This window comes from Alexandromys fortis, unplaced genomic scaffold (genome assembly GCF_014885135.2).
Source record: "Alexandromys fortis isolate MF-2015 unplaced genomic scaffold, M_Fortis_MF-2015_v1.1 scaffold_0, whole genome shotgun sequence".
Lineage (NCBI taxonomy): Eukaryota > Metazoa > Chordata > Mammalia > Rodentia > Cricetidae > Alexandromys > Alexandromys fortis.
This window is the reverse complement of record NW_026067949.1, coordinates 16,763,288-16,777,132: the sequence shown is the minus strand read 5'-3', so window position 1 is coordinate 16,777,132 and position 13,845 is coordinate 16,763,288. Positions and strand designations below refer to the sequence as shown.

The 13,845-nt window shown below is 34.1% G+C and overlaps 1 protein-coding gene across 7 annotated transcripts in view; it reads right to left on the bottom strand.

Annotated features, from left to right (window-relative positions):
* The window catches only part of Pcdh7 (protocadherin 7), a 409,627-nt gene that overhangs the window by 195,784 nt on the left and 199,998 nt on the right, over positions 1–13,845 (bottom strand). The window lies entirely within an intron of this gene.

Sequence of the window (13,845 nt, the reverse complement as noted above, 5' to 3'; positions counted from 1 at the left end):
ATGGGCCAGGCAGTGCTCGCCTCATCACTACAATACAGTTTCTGTGTGATTATTTCGGGAGTCTGGACAGCAGGGAAATGAACAAGTGCCCTTCTTACTACAACACTATGCTTTCTTCAGTTCTTTTTATTTTTAAAATGTGTTATCAGACCTGGCTGCCCTTTACTTGCTATATAGATCATGTGCCTGTGAATTCATATAGATCTACGTGTCTCTGCCTACCAAGGGTTGGGATTATAGGCGTGTACCATTGAGCCAAGCTCATTATGTTTTCCAGTAAACAAACATCTAAGAAGAATTCTGTGTGAAAGATGATAGGCGTAAAGATATTTGTTTGCCTTAAACAACGAGGCAACAAGAGAACAAGCAATTTGCTCAAAACAAAAAACAAGTAAGTGTAATAAACAAAATTTATCTTTCATAATTAATAGGTTTTTAAATTAGAAATAATTTAAAGATGGGAAAATAGCTCATTTAAAAATATTAGTTGTTTTCTAGGAACCTCGGCTCATTTCCTAGAACCCACATAGTCATTAATAACTTTCAGTAGCTCCAGTTTCATGGTCTTTGCTGCATTCTTTGGGCCCCAGCAAGTACATATAGAATATACATGGCATGCATGCACATATATGTGCAAAAAACCTTCAAATTCATAAAATAAGAGTGAATGTTAAAAGATAGTAAGAATTGTACTTGCTAAATAGGTTTATTTGTGCATTAAATGAAATAATGTAAATGTAGCCATTTGTATGTAATAGACATAAACTAGCACAAAATTTAATAACACATAGTACAGTTTAGACATATAAGATTATGAAGTATTAATTTTACATATCTTCTTATTTCATCTGGGAATATATTATTTTCATTAGGGTGAGTCTTTAAAACAGATGGGTGTGTAACACGCCTGAGTAGTAGGCTGTTACCTACTATAAAAGTTTAGTTTATTATTCTAATTCTTCCTTATGCTGCTGATATTTTATTTTTAGATATTTAATGACACTGATGTTCCATTTGTCTTATGAATGTCTTGCTATTCTTTCCTGGTGGTTTCCTGTGTGTGTAGGAGGATGACTGAATGCATTCCTAATTAATTTGTTTCTGACATAAGAAACTTCAAATGACTTGGTGCCTCATCCTTTCTTGCTTGAACTGTATTGTAATTGGATGTTTTGCTCTGTGCTCTTAAAATTATCTCAAATGCTTCACAAAAGTTGATTTTAGAATTATAAATCTATTTGGCTTAATTAGCACTTTCAATGGGTATCTGAATAAGAGCTATGAATGGGTGCCTAATTGGTAGATTTTATCCACTCTCTGATATTTGCTATGGTCTTTACATGGCTCTACTTTTGTCCCCAATATTTGGTATTGCTTTTAATGTCTTTGAGAACTACTCTGGTCCTGGCACTGAACAATATTGGTCAATATCTTGTGTGATACTCATCTCTGACATTTACTATTCCTTATCAATAAACTTAGTAAACCATATGCAGCTCATACAAAGAAAAGCCATTCGCCTGGCAGAAAGCAAATGTGATGTTACAATGTTTTCTTCTTCGATTGTTTTCACATAATTACATTGTGATAAACATTGGAACTTGTACACAGCAAATAATATCCATGTGTTCTGATCACAGAGAATTGGAATTCAATAGAGGATACAACAGGGCAGAGAGAAAACTCACATTTATGGTTAAATATAAAAAATAACAGCAAACAGTTTGCAAAAGTCATGTATCTAACGTTATATATCTAAAGTCTGATTTTAAATAAGGAAGAGGGAAGTAGATTCCAGAATGATTTTTAATGATCATGTTAATGACTAAGCACTTAGTTGTCATTACTGTAATGATGCATTTAATGTGGGGGGGCTGGTTTGATATAACTCCACAACAGCTCATAGAGGTAACTGAGACAGTGACAGTCCATAGCTTTGTTACCATAAATGGAGCAATGACATTAATTCACTCAGCATCTCCTGTTCAGATTGATGGGGTTCATAAAGCTCAGCCTTGTAGCTCGAATTGTTGGGAAGAACATATATTAAATTATAAGTTGTGAGATAGTAGAATTTGCTATTTTTTAAAAGATCTTTTAAAAACCTCCAAATTTGTGAAGATATTTCCAGAAGATATTCCAAAGAAAAAGAGAAATACAATAATCTATAATAATTCAAATGTAATGACTTCTGATAGAGAAAATGAATAATTTATTTCCCAAAGGCCATAGACAAGGTCTTGGCAAGAGAGTGGAAGGGACAGTGGGTTCAGTCCATGAAGCAGAGGAATAAGTTTCCTAGAAGGAGAGAAATCAGGTGTGAAAGCTGAGTCTCTGTCTCTGGGACAGTTTTAACTCTCCTTCAGAAATAAAATGACTATCAGAGGAACTCGGGGTTTTTCATTTCATTTCGCCTTCAATTTTTAAAGACATTAAAATACCAGAAGCAGAATAATCTACTCAGAAGTCCTGTTCTATGTGCTCTGAAATTCGATGTTGGATACCTAAGAAAAACACACCTGAGCATCAGTAAACCTATGGACAATTGTTAGAACTAATTTAATGGTTCCTTGATCCTGAGGACACTGAGAATACTCAGACATGGGCTGCAAAAGAAACGCATGTGGGCTGGATTTCACAAAAGAAGATAAAAACAGGCTAGGGCTAAAATAGACTAGAATTAGATTTCAGATCTTCATTATTCTTGGAGAAAGAGATGAACCCAGGTTGTCCAGGAAACTAGCAAAGGCTTTCAAAATTTAATTTACAGAGAAATGGTGAAGGCTGAATACAACTGATCACATCGCATAAAGGGCAGTAAGCCGCAAGGGAGAATATCTGATAAAATATGTTTCAGGGTGAACGTGCTGCTTCCAGCCACTTGTTCAAAGATGATGTGTCCTCAACATTGCTTTAACTGATGCAAAGCGAAATAATAAAGATGGGGTCGTGAGACTCCATTTCCTTAAATTTGATAAACTAAAGACAGAGCTTGTTACAGGTAAGAACTGGTGTTATGCCTATTGCACCAACTGTGTGCCAATCAGGGAGATAGTTCTGGTCCATTATTTGGATGTTAAATACCAGCGATGCCTGTGAGCAATTAAAGTGTTATTCCTGAATGCTAAGATACTACAAAGAGAGCTTATTGACTACACCAGGTGTATGAAATCATATAGTTTGGTTATACATATATTTCTGAAGCTAATGTTGAGGATATAATTTACATATTTTAAGGAAGAATATGTAAACCCATTAAGAGATTAAAATCTAAAGAAGAAAGAAGATAATCTTTAATTACAGACATGGAATTGGGTTAGAACACAGTACGGATAAGGGTAGTAATAGAAGAATTCTAGGTACTCAGAGCTTCAGAAGTTTTGTCAGGAAGAGGTTCTTCTGCTGGCCCAGTCAGGCCTCATGAGTCTAAGCTCAAAAGCTCCCCTGAGTCCATCCTCATCACTGAATATTTTAAAAAGTACTGTAATTTCCCCCGGATCCTCTTAAATAAAGGATATTGCTTTTGGAAGAAAGGCAAGACCAGCCTGTCTCCAGAAAGGAAAATACTCTTGTCCTAAATTTATTGAACCAATATTGAAATTCAAAAAAAAATGCTCTCAGTATTAAGAATTAGGTACCATGTTTGGGGCTCTGATTCTGAGGCGCTGATGGAAGTGTGTTTTATGTATTTAGAAAAATAATTCTTGATACAAGCTTTGCAATACTATAATTTTATATGCTCTAGTCACAACTCCAACAATGGACACAGAATATCCTAAGGAAAGAGGAAGGATATTTTGAGATATTTATAAAGATATGGAGGAAACAAATACACATCAACTCTCATTTTTTTGTGAGAAATTATTAAATAGTGGCTTATAGCAAGCCTACCTTAAGCTACAGGATGCAGTCCACCAATATTATCCTTATTCATGAATTCCTACTAAGCAACAGTGAGCCTATAAAAGGGAAGATTTATGTGGTATTGATGTTAAATTTGTGTAGGCAAAACAACATGAACAGTGACATACCCTTGGCAAACTGTTGGTAGTGAGTCTACTCACATATGATATGTCTGGAGGCATTTTCTCTGATGGATTCTGCAAACTCAGTGGAGTCATCTTGCACCTTTGAGGGATTATGGATATATGAAATGTGCTGCACTTAGACATCATGATGCTACACAGTTCAAATGTACTTCTCATTACAATTCCATCTTTTATTGTTTTCTGTTCTAAAGCACATACGCTTTCAATTGTGTAAATGACATCCAATCACACTATTCACGGTTTTAGTGCCAAGGATCTTGGAATCTCAATACCAAATATTTTAACGATAACCATGACAAAGTTATCAATGACTTGTTCCCATCAAAGTTTCAACAATTCAAATATTCTCATAGTTGCAGTTATGTGGAATGGACATGTTATTATTGAGCACTATAAAATTAAATATTGTATGAAAGTCCTCATATAAAGTCATAGTTCTGTTGAAAAAAATTCTTTACAGCTTTCAAGTAAAGATAGCAAAATCAATTTATTAGATTTCAGAGTCTGAAGTAAAGTGTCACAAAATATCTGGGAAATGAAAGCATAAAATTATCATTTTGGCATCAGTTCATTAAGATTGGTATAGTGTGATAGAATCATAGTGTTGCCTCTGCTAACACCATCTTAGAATTCATCAAGTGTCTATTAATGCTACACTTCTTGATCTCCAGTTTTCCCAGCTATCTAATTTTCACCTTATTATTTTGGACATAGAGTAGAGATTCTTTAAAGCATCCCATCCAAAGAAGAGAGGGCCAGATCCTGTTTATAAGAAGTGTGATAAAAAATGAAATTTGAAAAGAGCATAAGCAAATACAGGAGCACGGAGAACTAACCACCTTAGTCTCCTAAAACTCTCTACGAACCAAGGTATGGAAACTCCTGTGTATTCTGCTTTAATCCCGATTTCTATAGAGCCAGAAATCCAGTAAGCCCTTTGTAATCATTACTCATCCCTTTTGCCTGCCACACTTTGTTGGTTTATTTGTTTTATTTTAGTCTTAAATACTTTTCAGTCACTTCAAATGAAACTGTTTTCTCCATGATTCTCTTATTTTATCCCAATACCTTTTAGGATCCTGTTTTCAGTATCAACTCTTTCTTTATGTCATGTGCACAAATGGTGTCTTACCTATTGCAAACAGTTCATCATGGCCTATGCATATACTAATGACCCTAAACCTTAATGTTTTCTGCTTAAATAACCCCCAATTTTCAAGTATATTTTTTCCTCCAACCTAATAAATGTTACTTATATTGTTCAAGGACATCTTAAATTTGGCATGCTTAAGCAATACTCATTCCCACAGAAAAGTATTATTGTTTTCATTTAACCTAGGCTAGCAAACAGCAGTATTTGTTTCTTGCCATCTCCATTACAATTTTTGGCATAACTTATTATTTCCCATAACTCTATATTTTTGATTATCAAATACACATACATATATATATTACATCTTTTATATAAATGCACAGATGTGTACATCTTTGTATATACACTGTCATATATATTTTTTCAAGGTTTTATTACAATTCTTTATACCTCCAATATATCAAAACTCCTATATTACTTATCATATTTAATCTTTCCATATTACTTTTACACACTTATTAATGCCTACAAAACTCTACATCACAATATTTAAGGATGTAGAATGCAAAGAGTATTCACCTTTGGCTCTTGAGTTGGAATTTTAATAGACTAAATGCTTTGTTCTAAATCAATGGATTCATTTAACTTTGGATGCTTATAATACTCCACATTCTTGGCTTGTATAGAGTTTCCACTATAACGTCTATGAACTTTCACTGTGAGTTTGGGTTCAGTGACTTGTGCCCTCATGTAGAAGAGAAACAAAACACACAGTTCACCAAAAGAGAGTGTGGCTCAGAGGAATGCAACTTCAGAGCAATGTGCCTCTTTCAGATCATGTATTGGTATCCACTGAGCTCACCAAAGAAGATGGTGATTATTTTATACCAGGCTTTAAAAAAATTTAAATACATACATTTATATATAAGAAATGCTAAAGAAGACGATTTTTAAACAGCTTGTTGCTGATTCTATAATCTGTTTATTTCTAAAACATCTTTAGTCTTGCTATAGATTTCATCTGAACACATACACTATAAAAGGTCATTTTCCTTGAGAACGTGACATATGATCAGTAAAAGTCTGTTTGGAGGAGGCACTTAAGTCTGCCTGTGTCACAAGTATTTTCTCACACTTTTAATAGAAAGTTAATAATGTTTTCTGGGAAGTATTGGAAATGCTAACAAGATAATGGACCCAATGTCAAAACTCTCCCTGCAAGGACTAACAAAAGCTTACTTAAATCAAGATTCTTTTTATAAAAAGCAAACTAACTGTCCAAAGTATGGATAACAATGGGATGTGTTACAATACAAAAATAATTTCTAACAAACACAAAGAATAGATTCACCTGGATAATAACTTGTATTCTGACAAAGGGATGACATAAAAAAAAACAGTTTATACATGGTCATATTATATCTGCAAGGCTGTATTGGAAGAATAAACATATTTAGTATAGGTCACTTTTATAAGCAAGGAGAGAACACAGATAAACAATTAATTTGTTTCATAGAGCAGACCTGAATCTGGTTTCTGTTGCCAATTATGTCAATAGTAACTTCTAAAAATTGTATTGACTCTATTCAGTACTAAAAAACAATAAATGAAAAATTACATGAAAAAATATAAAAGCAAATTTTTAAAAACAGCACATGACTGTAATCCCAATATGGGAAGCAGATGCAGATGAGTTTTGAGGGGTCATGGTCTCTTTGATCTAATAGCAAGGTTCAGGGCAGTGATACATACACAGTGAGACAAGAGGAGGGGGCAAGGATTCAGGACCAGAGACTGTGACTCACATGTACAGTGCTTGCAACACAAAAATGAGGATTTAAATTATCTCCAAAATCCATGTAGAAAAGTCTGGCCAGTACTGCACCTGCAACCGTAGTACATGGCTGGAGAGACTGGGTCATAGAACTCAGTGGCCAGACAGAGGAGTAGATCAGACAGCTCTAGGTTCAGTGAGTAATTGTCTCAGAAAGGAAGGTGTATTGCAATCAAAGAAGAAATCCAATATTTATCTCTCTCCTCCACATAATGCCCATATAATATATGTACATATATTCACACACATGCATGGATACACAGACCCAAGGAGAAATATTAACAATAATGTGATAAAACATGAATGATTTAAATATCTGTGACTTAACATATGGCTTCACAGACAATATAATTATTTTTATTTAAACTAAGTTGAAGATAGATGAAGAGGATATAAGGTAGTAAACAATATTTTAAGCCTTCTTAATTCCATTTGTAAAAATGCATTTATAATTTTTTACTGATACAATTTTTCTTTCGTTGCTTTGTTTCTTGCAATTGCCTCCTTCTACATCCTATCTAACTCACAACAATGAGGGCTGCACCTCCAGACAGTTAAAAAAAAAAAACTGCATTTTGAAAACAGGGAATCTTTTTCATTTACTTAAGCTTCCTCAAAAAGCCTCGGCCATATTTCAATTTCAATACATGTTTGTTGAGTCAAAATGAATAGCCATAGTTTTGTCTCCATATAATCATAAAACAAGGGTTATAAGAGATATTGCTCTACTAGGCTTTACTCAAGGAGAAAACTGTTTGCTTCAAAAAAAATAGCTGCAATAGAAAAGGTAAACAGAATTTGTTTATCTCCAGAAGAGGAATATTGAAACAGATCAGTTTCTCAGAATATGAGCTCGACCAAATGACTAGGCATACTAACTATACTTCCAAAAACCCGTCACACTTTTCTTTTCTTATTTTCTTTTTGTCACTGACAAGGTACTTAGAATTACCCTCAGATCTCATGTTTTCTTACAAATTCTATGTAAAAAATGAGATTAAAAACACAAGAAGAGAGAGAGGCAGTGAAAGAGAGAGCAGAGATAAAAAGACAGACAGAAATAGTGTGTGTGTGTGCGTGCGTTTGTGTCACCACAACTGTGAGAAAAAGCAAGATAAGTTGTGATAAACTAAATAAGGAACTAAATAACCAATGTATTTTCAATTAGGGGTAAAATTTCATAGACGTCCCATGCTTTGAGTGTCTAATGGTAACAAGCCAACAAACGGACCTCCAAAGTCACTTGGAGGTTTGATGAGAGCTCATTCTCTTTTTAAATGTCATGAGAGTTCAGCAGAGTGATGTAGCTTTAAAGGACAAAATTAGAATAAAAAGGGCAACACAGTCATGCATTTTATCAGTATTAATTATTAATACCGAGATTAGAAAAGAAGAGGACTGGGAGTTGGGTAAGCATACTAATTGAACACTCTTATTTCATTTCCCCTTTAAGAGTGACTATTTTGCAGCCACTCAAAAGGAAATATATACTTAAAGAACAAGGATTAAACTGAAAAACCTGAATATAAAGTACAAAATCTTTTTTAAAAGGAAAAAAATATATGTGCTGGAAGGTTAATATTGGCACTGCCATAACTTGGGTAGCAAAACTTTCCGATTGATTTGATGTCAGAAGACAGTAGACTTCCTGGCAATCCTGTTGACCTTTGTTCTTTTACAATTCTACCTGATTCACCCCCTTGACTCTCCTGCAAGAAGGATACTCAGTAGAGAGTTTTCATGGTGAGGATATTTTGACTGCTACTTTTGATATGCTGTCTTTGTAAGACTAAACAATTTATGAAAACTTCAGGTACTAAGTAACATCAAATCCACCTAAATTTAATGATAAAGATTACTGCTCCTAACTCTTTAAAGAATAGAAAAATCTTTTTAATCCTTTTTATATAATGTATTTAACAACATAATTATGTATAAATTGTTTTTTTTATCACCATTGTTTTCTTCTACAAAGCTGGGGTTTGTAATGGAAGAAACTGGGGCTAAGCAGAGTGCTAAAAAAAAAAAAACCTTACACTCTAAGAAAATGATGGAAAGAGGATCCAAACTGATGTCATCAGGCTTCAAGACCTGTTTTCAGACCATTAGATTCTCTCCACAGCACCGCTAAGCATCTTCTAAGAAAGAGTCTTAGATTCTTTTAGCTTGAATTGCTCTTTTTACTGGCAGTCTGCAGAGCAGCTGCAGCATACTTCTTGATTGGCTGAGACCTGACGGCATCTCTAATCACTGTCTCTGTTTAATCACTTGGGAGAAGGAAGAGCAAGGTCATCTAGAAGTGGTAGTGGTAACATGCAGATTTCTTAAAGGCACTTGGGAGGTACAGAGCCATGTTTCAGATGGCTGGAAAAGTAGAAAATGTACTCTCAGTGAGCTACTGGTAACTAGATTGACAGGGATTGTAGTCTCTTCCTACGGAAAAGAGAGCATGATGTTTGGTTTGAATTTTGAAGTTGTGCTGTTCACACGTATATAAGGATATGGAGACAGGTGAGAAATCTTTGCTCCATAGCTTGGTCTAAAAGGAAAATGTCATTGGCTAACATTAATTACACAAGAATGCCTTTCAGCTCTCACTAGGGATAGATTCGGGTGATGAGGAGACAGAGGATGCTTGACTCCACACAAAAATATGCTTGGCTTTCCCTCTCATTTTGCTTGGCCACAGGAACACAGATTTTCTTAATGAATGCTCACATTCATCTGAATATAATGTGAAAACGTAATGCCAAAGGGAAAAAAAATGGGTTCGCCGTGCACTGCACCATGTTTTAATTTCCAGGATCAAGGTATTCTAAGTGCTACTAAAAACATATGAAATGAAGACACAGACAAGACATGGCAGTGAATAAAGAAATAGAGCCAATCTTACATATGGTTGACAAAGTTGAGGTATGGATGCAAAATAATTACTGAAAAAAGTTTAATGTACTTTTAAAGATCTGAAAAATTAAATTCATGGAGTTTATTAAGGGCTTAGAAGGGTCAAATTTCTCACGTTATTTAAATTTTATAACCTGCCTGGTGCTCTATTATACAAGTTTACCTAGAGAAAATATACACACCGTTTTATGTGTTTGTTCCTTCTTACTGTGACCCACTTAGATGTCAAGCAAGAAGTAACAATATTGCCTCATGCTGTGGCATGAATTAATAACACCTAATCTATGTGAAGGGCACTGTAGTTATGGCGAAATATATCTCCAGATGGCTCTTGCATTGAGAGTTTTGAAGGAGGTTCCGAAACTGTCTCCTACACTGGCCTGCTGTAATGCCAACGTATCCACCCACCCGATCAGAAATCTCAGCCCTCTTCTTTGATTTATGTGATAAATGTGTTATCTACTATTAGAACACACAGATGTTCTGTGGGTTGCAAGGTCCTAGGATTCCTACTGCATTGCCCACATAATACACTTAAAAGTCACTGCTCATCTCAATAGGCGATGCCTCTCTCCTTTCCCTCTTTCTCCTCCTCCATTAGTCCCCCACTGTGTGTACGTGTGTGTGTTTGTCTCTATTAGTTCTCTATATCTCTGATATGTAAATTAGACTAAAAAATAGAAGGATCAGATTTAAAGTCCGAGTCATAGATTGTTAGACTACAGTGAGATTTCAAAGTTAATTTATTTCACAAAGATGAAAATAATCAAAAACAAACTCCGAAAAGTTATGTGGCCAGCCCATCACGAATGACAATATTTGTACTCGAAGCCTAATGGAGTGCTTTCTGTATTTAAACTTTTGGTACACCCGACATATTAAGTCATAGAAAAGGCAAACTGGCTTTGCAAAGTTGATTCAGAATGGTACTTTTAACAAAATTAACAGACCAGGCTTATAGGTGAGGACCAAGATAAATTCAATAGCCCCAAAGAAAGAGAAATATCATTCCAAGAGAAATCTGAAGAGCGGTTCACTATTAAGAAAGAGCAAGGTAGATGTAGTCAATATTTGTCATTAATGTAATCTTGCCTTTATGCCCTATATTTATTCTCTACCCTAATTACTAATTCATTGATACGTTTCAAATATTTTACCATTCAACATTTTATTGTAACTGTGAACCATAAATTGTTTATTTTAAAATATATTCTTGCATTAAAATTTTTAATAGATTGTCAAATAACCAATTATATCAATTTTATCAACATTAAATCATAACATTGATGGTAATTAATTAAAAGAAAAAATGTATTAGTGATCATTGTTATGGATAAATATATAATTTTTCTAAACTAAAATATCTATAGTGACATAAGTGCTATTAAACTTCCTAAAATTCACAGGAACTTCAGAATAGTGAGTCTCTACTTTATTCAGGTTATAACAAATGATGTTCATTTCAACACCGTGCTCAGTGTTCCTCACAGTGGCACTATGTAAAGCTAGCTAATTGGTAATGCAAGTTATGGGTCTTATTAATGAAATTAATTTATGAGTTGCGAAAGAACAATACAAATTTTAGTAAAATGTGAATACATTTCAATGAAATTTTACTTCAGTTTTTCTGTTTCAGTGACTTCCTTGGCACAGCGTCTTTGACATCTTATTTGAGACTCTAACATATTTCTGGTTTGTGATATGACATCGGAATGTTGTATGTTAACATGCTTCAAATTGTCTTCTAAACGTTCCAATGAGAGTTCATCAAAGACAGGTAGTGCTTGGTGCACAGTTTCAAACAGGTTAAAACCAAAGGAAAATATTTGAAGTAATACTAATTGGGAATGAGGACAGCATGCAAAATGGCATTTTCATGGAGAATCCAAATGAAAATCAAAATAAATTCTGATTAAAACTAAACCAAGCAAAAAACTACAGATTATCTGTATTCCAATTAAATCTGACAAATGAATACTTGACAGGTTTCAGTTCCGATTCTATTCATGTCAGAATGGCCCATTAATATTGAAGATGAAATTACCAGAACTCAAGCAATACAATCACACTTTCTAACAAGGGGAATTTATTAGAGTAAGATCCAAACAGAACTGTTTCTCAAATGTCAGCTGTTGTGGCTGGATTGTTCAAAGTGCAGCTCATCTCCTCTGTAATCATATATAGATCAGGTACAACACAGCTCACAGGCAGCAGCAAATGACAAATGCCTTACATAAACCCTGTGTATCAAGTGTCGGTCTTGTGTAGGAAAATTGGTTGTGCTACCCTGGCTTTTTCTGCTGATAGGACTCAGTACATGGTTATGAAAAGGAACAGGAACCTTCTTCAGCAAATAGCTTTCAGAGAACTTCCTATTCTATTTATAGATTCCCTTGTTTTTTTTTTTTTATCTGAAGTGCATGTTTCCTGAAAATTGACCTATGTGGGCTCACCAAACGTAATTATCCTTTAATTAGGCATCATTTCCTGATTATTTTTAAAATGTAGAATGTCTTTAAAGCAAAATAAATATAAGACAAACAGAAAAATATCACCATCTTATGTTTATAATGCCATTGCTGCAAACCCCACTGGCATCCCCCCAAAACGTTTGATGTTACAACATACTGTTTATTTAGAGTAAACAGTAAATTGTGCTATTATCAAAATATAACTTCATATAAAATAGAATCCCCAAGTGCAATTAATCCTGCCTTACTGAGATGTAATATATATATATATATATATATATATTTGCATAAGCTACTTTTTAATTAAAGTTTACTTTTGTCCAAATAATTTTAAATAATCTTGCCTTAAATATATACTCAGCATCATTTTAATCCACACCAAAATGTTAAACTTACTTAATAAAATTACTTACAAAATGTTGCTTTGTAGAAAGACCACATCAACCTTCCTTCCACCTTAGCACACACCACCATACACACAGATAAGCATGCCTAAAAGCCATGAGGCAAAATGCCATTTAAAATCTGAATAATTTATCAAGAAGGACAGAAATCAACAGGTCCTGGTATCACATATAATAATAACATAGAAAAATTACTACTTAGTATAATTTAGTTTTGAATACTTCACTTAGGTAACTTTTTCATTTATTAATTGCTGGATTTTAATATTCACAGGTAAAATTTTTAAAAAGAAGCTTTTTTTGTTTTGCACTAATAAACTGTCTTTGCATACCACCGCTGAAGAAACTGGTATAAAGCAAGAAAAAGATCCCTTTTCATTAGTAGATTGAGGTGATGAGTGATATAAATCCATCTTAACTATTAGCTACAGACAAAATATGCAATTCCCATGCCTTTTTTGATATATATCCGTATCTTTTTCACATTGGAAATAATAATAAAGTTAGGAAGAGCTTTGTCACTCCACTGTTGGACATAAATATATTCCTCAAATGTTTACTTAGTACTCAAAATCCAGAAAATAAATACCACAATTTTCTTTGGGAACATCAGCAAATGTGAAATCATTTACATTTATTGTTTGATATATCATTTTATGATATACAAAAAGGCATAAAGGAGAATTTTGTAAACTATTATAACAGCCTCACAATGAGGTAAGAGTAAGCAGAATTATATTTTATTTTATGCTCTTTCTCTTGAAGAAATCAGAATAAGCTGTCCACTTTAAGGGGTGAGGAATGCTAATGGTATTTACTGCATATTAGGGCAAGCAAGACGCTGCTGCTTGCTTCGCAGCCATTTAACCTGGCATTCTAAAGTACATGGTGGGAAATTCGTTGCTGAGTATTCAGGAATGGGAAGTCTCAAGCAAAGTGTGCTCACGGTTCTTTTTTTTTTTTTTTTTTTCACTGAGATTGCCTTATGACAATTGAAGAAATAGTTGCATGACAAAAATGGATAGAAGACCTCTCTTTGTTGTTATTTAGCAGCTGTGCACTGGGCTAGCGTTTTCATTGCAAGAACTGC